Here is a 6671-nt window from a genome sequence, read left to right as displayed (position 1 = left end):
ATATATACAAAATGTTTTGGTATTATTTTAGTTTGTAAAAATCCTTACCACTTATATTTCCATCTTTATATTTATAGAAATACTTACAATAATCACGTTTTCAAATGCTAATATTATTTTTGCATGCCAACGATAATATAGAGCTAAAAATATTCTGCATTAAAATCTTTATATACACTTTTCTCATTGACATCTAATTATCAATTACTGAAATAAAATATTTAATTAAGATATGATGGAAACCAATATCAATTTGGTTTACTACCTTTCTTGGAATAATTATTAGTAATATAACGTGTTAATAGATGTCTCTATAATATCTGAATTGTATTAGGTACAAATTTATTTCATATTACAGTTAGAATATACGGATATTATAATGAGGTAATATATTTAGGGAGGAGTTTCCGAGAACGATGAAAGGTTGATTTCATAAATTGGGAGATTTTAATAATAGCTAAAAAGCGTATTTATAAGCTTGTATAATAACAGGAGCGTATTGGATCGTCTGCGTTTAATTAAATTATTAATTGCGCTAATTTCTACGTTTCGTGGAAATTAAATAAGCTGTAAAACGTTATAGAAGAGAATAAGCATTTTTGCGTATGTCGACGATTTTGAGATGGATGATAAAAAATGTCAATGTGAATGAATTAAGCATGGTTCTGTAATGGAATATAATAAAAAACGAATAAATCATTTTCATTATTATATCAATAAATTTCAATTTATATGCCGACTGAATATTCTTATTTTCTATTATAATATTATAATACTGCTTAGCATCAGACATAGGCTTTCCTTTGCTTGCTTTATTGCTGAGTTCTCGAAATCTTTATCCAGTGGTGTATATTTCCACCTGATTTATTCTAATGGTATATTTAAAAAACAAAATTAAAGTTGTAGTGCAGTAAAAAATCGTGTATCGAATAAGTTTTTGGTTGAATTAAGGCAATACATTATGGCTTGAAGAAAACACAAAAAAATAATTGTAATTCATTTCTAAGTCGACAATAAAGTGACTATATACATTTTTTTTATTTGACTCCTTCGTATGTTGATAAAAATCCGACCAGAGAATGTTTTCGCAATGCAAGTGAATTGAGGATTTGTGAGAATTCATGCGGCACGCATTAGGATTAGGACATGGATTAGGAGTTTGTCGAATGCGTAGTTTGTACCACTAAATATAAGATTTTGTTTGCCAGGAGGGATTTTTTAGCTAAATGATTTTCTTATTGATTTATTGTTTGTATATTGAAACTCCAGCAGAATCGATCCTTCATATCGTATTTTATTAAAATAATAAAATAATTTCTTTAATTAATTAAATTCTTACAAGGTATGCTGGGATATGATTTCTTCGAGTCACGTTGACGATGCAATTGGCCCACCAACATCCGCATCTGTGGTTCGACAGAGCTGCCTCGAAGCAAGAGTATAACATATGTAACGCTTTGTTTCATCGGCAGACGATCACACGATCGAGATGAGAAGGGCAGAGACGATTCGACGCGAGAGATGATCAGAGACGAGCTCAGACAGCAGACGGAATCCGAGGTAAACCGCATCCACATCGAGAGACATCAACGGGTCGTCCAGAGGACATCACTTCTCCACCAGCACTCAGCTTAGTAAATACAATTCGACACTATTTCTATGCTGTGGTAATTTGTAAATAATAAAATTAAATCAATTTTGGTTGCAAAGTCACACCCCTTTGGCCTCAAAACCTGAAATTATATTAAAAATGAAATCGTTTTCAGGAGTTTTGAGGTTGGAGAGTCGCTCAATAATATTTTTCATTTTGTGAGTAGTTAAATTTTTTTCTAAGAATATTTCTTATCCTCTAAGATAATTTTTTTTTATTATATTCGATGTAAAAATAAGCATTAAACCGTTTAATCCAAGAAAGTACTTTTAAATGAGTATTATTCAGAATTTTTTAATATTACCAAATTATAGAGAAATCGAAAAAAATATTTGTAGTTTTATAATGAATTAATATTCTAAAGCTATGATAAATATTAATTTATATATTTTAGAAAGGTAGCAAACGCATAATACAAATATACGTATGCCTATGAAATTAATTATTTAATTCAAGTGGCAATTTTAATTGGCTTAAAATATACATAGCAAACTTTGGGTCTATGGCGTGCGATCGATTGTACACCTAAGTCTAGTACCTGTGCTATCTGTCATATATTTATTTCGGCGTTTATTTTCATAATATTGGGAAATTATCGATTAAGCACCACAGGTTATATTAATTTAGCGAAATTGGTTGGAACGCTTGGTTGAAAATTTATGTGTACATAAGTGTTGGATTTCGAATCACGTAATCTAACCTAACTCAATATAAACTTTGGAAATGTTAACAAGCGTGTAAGTACTGCAGAAAATAAATGCGGATATGAACTGATTTATCACAGGAGAGTTGATTAGATCTTAATGAATTTTTCTACCGTTATATAAAATAAAAAAAACATCCAAACGAAACATAATATTTACGTACGTTATATATTTTGAGAACTATGTGCGCGCATTGGCGCAACATCCCCAACTTGCAAGGGTAGTAAAGAAAAAGGGCCATAAAATATACTTTTATCTATTTTTCAAGCTTTAAAAAGTATTAAAAAGAAAACTTAGGAGCACAAAATATTCGTTATAAAGTCTTCTTTTAATATTTTAACGTAAAAGTAAAACATAATGCTTTGTTGTATGTAGTACGTAATACAATGCGTGGTCGTATAAATATTAAAGAGCATTATGGTATATATGAGTATGAGCTATAATACTATTTTTTCTGATTAATTATGAGAAAAAATTAATATAATAAGATATATTTTACTGTATACGCTGATTTTGATTTTACAAAAAAAATAGCTTTTATAAATATGTGCCATTTTTAAAGAAGTTGTGACATTTAGAATCAATTGCAAACGAATTTCCTTACTTTTGGGTTCAATAAAAAGTATATCATAGGCATTTAATATTTTCTCGAATTAAAAAAAAATGTATGTAAGTATTTATTTATGGTAACCTATATATATATATGTATTATATATATGACAATAATTTTTTTAAATTAAGGAAGAAAATAGTCTGAATAATAACTAGTACCTTTACTGAGATATCCAAACTCCATAAAGCAATGATCAATCACGTGACCGAGTTTCATATAATTGGTCTTGAAATAGATATAATATTCTAGCTATTACAGAGGGTGATAATAGTATATTTAATTTAATAGGTATTCTAACTATTTGCACTCCTATATCATTATTTTATGTTCTTATTTGTACAGTAACTTATTCGTCCAAGAAAAAGTCGATTGGTCTAGGACTGGTACGTATTTTAAATTTCAATAATATTTATTGTTTAAAATACCGTTGTAAATAAATGTCTTATATTGGGGAACTTTTTTCAGCTATTACCCCAAAATATATTTGTTTATACTAATATTGCTGCTTCGAGTTAAAACTACCAACCAACTAGACCCAATAGGTCTAAAAGCTGTTAGTAAAATTGACGCACCGACCGTGAGAAACCAAACTTATATGGCGTTAAGGCGTCATAATTCCACTTATCAGCTTTTCGGTCATCTGCAACAATTTGCAGCAAAGACAAAACCGGTGCTAAAGTATACCATACAATGGAGGAATTATGCGATGCAAAACCCTTTTTATGTGCCACCCAGCGTAGCGCGTACCGGCCATAAATTTCAAGGGATTAGCGCCCGGAAAGCGTCGCAATAACCATTCGAGACTATTTGCAAATGTTTTTATCATATAACAATCTTTGTCTTATAAAATAAAAAATATACACCCCTGACACATAGACCAGGATATTCATAACATAGTTGGCTGTATTAATGATCTTTTCTTGTAAAACTTTTTTTTTCTTTTCTTTATTTTTCATAAAGTTCAAAAAAATTCAAAGACGCTGATTTTTGTCGAATTTTATTTGTTTATATGTTTTAAATTATTCGTTTGTGACATTGCAACATAAATTGACTATGAGAGAAGCATTCGTATTTCAAATCAATTTATGGCAAATTGCGCTACTGTCATTGACATGTTTATTGTAATGGCAAGGTAAGCAAAAACATGACAATTTACTAATAAACGCTTCTTGTAGTGAAAAGGTGAATCGTTAGTAAGCATTGGAATTTTAGGAATACATTATCGCCTTTAAATGTGCCAGTCAGAGTCGCCTCAATCACATGTATTATATAATTAATATATAAGATCTCAGCTTGATAAATAAATAGTTAGTTGGTTAAAATAAATAAACCTGCACCAACTGACATACATTTTTGAATCGGATTATATTTTATTGCCGTATCTAATGCTTGGTTTTGAAATTAATTATATTACGTGCTCAAAGCTCATATGTTTTTATTTATACTTATATGTATGATGTATGAATCTATCTCAATATGTACGTATAGCTAAGACTAATAAAACCTAAACATAAAAAATAAAGGAAAAACATATTTTTAAGCCGGGCCGGCAATAGCGCAGTGGATAAAAATGTTCTTGTTAATTGAACGAACAATTTTAATTCAATTTCCGTCGGAAACGAAATTGAAACAAATAAGTTGTTCAAACACGTTTTTATTATATTTGTAATTGCTTAATATAAAGCAATTACTATAAAAATTAAAAACATAGTTGCAATTATGCCTCCAAATAATAAATTCTTAACTAAATTCTAATACTTTCTTTGTGACTTGAGTACTGTAAGGATATCATCTTAGTCGCATTTTATTTATAATATTCATAAACGATATAGTAACTATTTTTAAAGATGATATTTTAAAGTTGAAAATTTTTGCTAACGATCTTAAGATTTTTAGATGAATGATCGTGTGTCTAAAAAAATCTAAAGTTTAAGTTTAATTTAAAAGTGGTAATTATGTAGTAAATAATTTATTTAGAATTAAAACATAAATAAAACGATAATAATTTTAGAAATAAATTAAATTAAAAGACTCAAGTTTAACGATTATAATAAATAAAATATATTTAACTATAACATATCATGAATATTAATAAAAAGTATTGTTCGTATGTGTGTACTCTATAGACTAAAAAACTACTAGACCGATTTCGCTGAAAATTTCACAGTTTGTTATTATTAGTTTAAGGAGTGCTTAAATAGTGGTTTTAATGAAATAAAAAAATTTTATAGTGTTGTCGGGCTCAAACGCTCTCCCGATAATTTTGACGTTATATCACGATGACTCATCGTCGCCATTGTATTTTTCTTTGTAACCCATAAATTATTAGAATTAAAACATAAATAAAACGATAATAATTTTAGAAATAAATTAAATTAAAAGACTCAAGTTTAACGATTATAATAAATAAAATATATTTAACTATAACATATCATGAATATTAATAAAATGTATTGTTCGTATGTGTGTACTCTATAGACTAAAAAACTACTAGACCGATTTCGCTGAAAATTTCACAGTTTGTTATTATTAGTTTAAGGAGTGCTTAAATAGTGGTTTTAATGAAATAAAATTTTTTTATAGTGTTGTCGGGCTCCAACGCTCTCCCGATAATTTTGACGTTATATCACGATGACTCATCGTCGCCATTGTATTTTTCTTTGTAACCCATAAATTAGGTTTTAGATGTTTGCCGTTGTTCTATAATTTTGATATCGCAACATGATATCAAATCACCGCCGTAGATTTTATTTGCTTAAATATATTTTAATTTAGTATTATATATTCGTATCCTGTCACATACAATCCATAAATTAAATTTACAATGATCGTCGCAGTTCTAATTATTATATAAATGTATCTTAAACTCTTGGTATAATGACATCATACACTTTCATCGTATGATAATTGATGTATTGTCGTTGTTGCATAAAAATGCCACCAAAACGACAAAATATTGGTCGTCGCACAAATATCAATTGCATTGGATCAAACTTTGTAAGGTTTATGTGATAACGAACAGCCATTCGGTGGTGCACTAATACTATTAGCAAGTAATTTTCGTCAGACATTACCTGTTATACCACGTTCAACACCAGCTGATGAACTGAACGTGTGTTTAAAAGCATAAAATTTGTGGAGACACGTTAATAAATTTATATTGACGACAATCATTCGTGTTTAATTGCAAAATGTTTTATAAAACAATTATTGGATATTAAAAATAGCAAAATTACGATTGATAAATTAACAGGCTGCATTAAATTAACTATCGATTTTTATAGTATCACACACTCAAAAGAAAAATTGATTCAATGCGTATTTAAAGATATCATACATTACAAAAGTCATCAATGGTTAAGTGAACGTGCAAATGTTATTAGCATTATCATTCAACATGTGTTACTAGGCGAAACATATACTTATACATCAGTAGATATTATTATGAAACAAGATGAAGCAGTAAATTATCCAACTGAATTCTTGAATTCACTTTAGCCAGATTGCCACCTCACGTCATAAATTTGAAGATTGGTGTTCCTATCATTATTCTTAGAAGCACCTGTCTTTGCAATGGTACCTGATTGGCAGGCAATAAATTGTTAAAAATGATATCAAAGAAACAAGTGGCAAATTTAAAGGAAAAAATGTGCTGCTACTATGCATTTCAATGATTCCAACATATATGCCATTCTTATTAAAA

General features: G+C 28.7%; 1 long non-coding RNA gene across 1 annotated transcript in view; it reads right to left on the bottom strand.

Moving 5' to 3' along the window:
* The window catches only part of LOC148230935 (uncharacterized), a 565745-nt gene that overhangs the window by 215245 nt on the left and 343829 nt on the right, over positions 1 to 6671 (bottom strand). The gene's annotated exons all lie outside the window — the stretch shown is intronic.

Source organism: Plectrocnemia conspersa, unplaced genomic scaffold (assembly GCF_051122295.1).
Source record: "Plectrocnemia conspersa isolate PC_06_02 unplaced genomic scaffold, ASM5112229v1 ptg000010l, whole genome shotgun sequence".
Lineage (NCBI taxonomy): Eukaryota > Metazoa > Arthropoda > Insecta > Trichoptera > Polycentropodidae > Plectrocnemia > Plectrocnemia conspersa.
The sequence above is the reverse complement of the archived record's forward strand: the minus strand, read 5'-3'. Positions and strand labels throughout refer to the sequence as shown.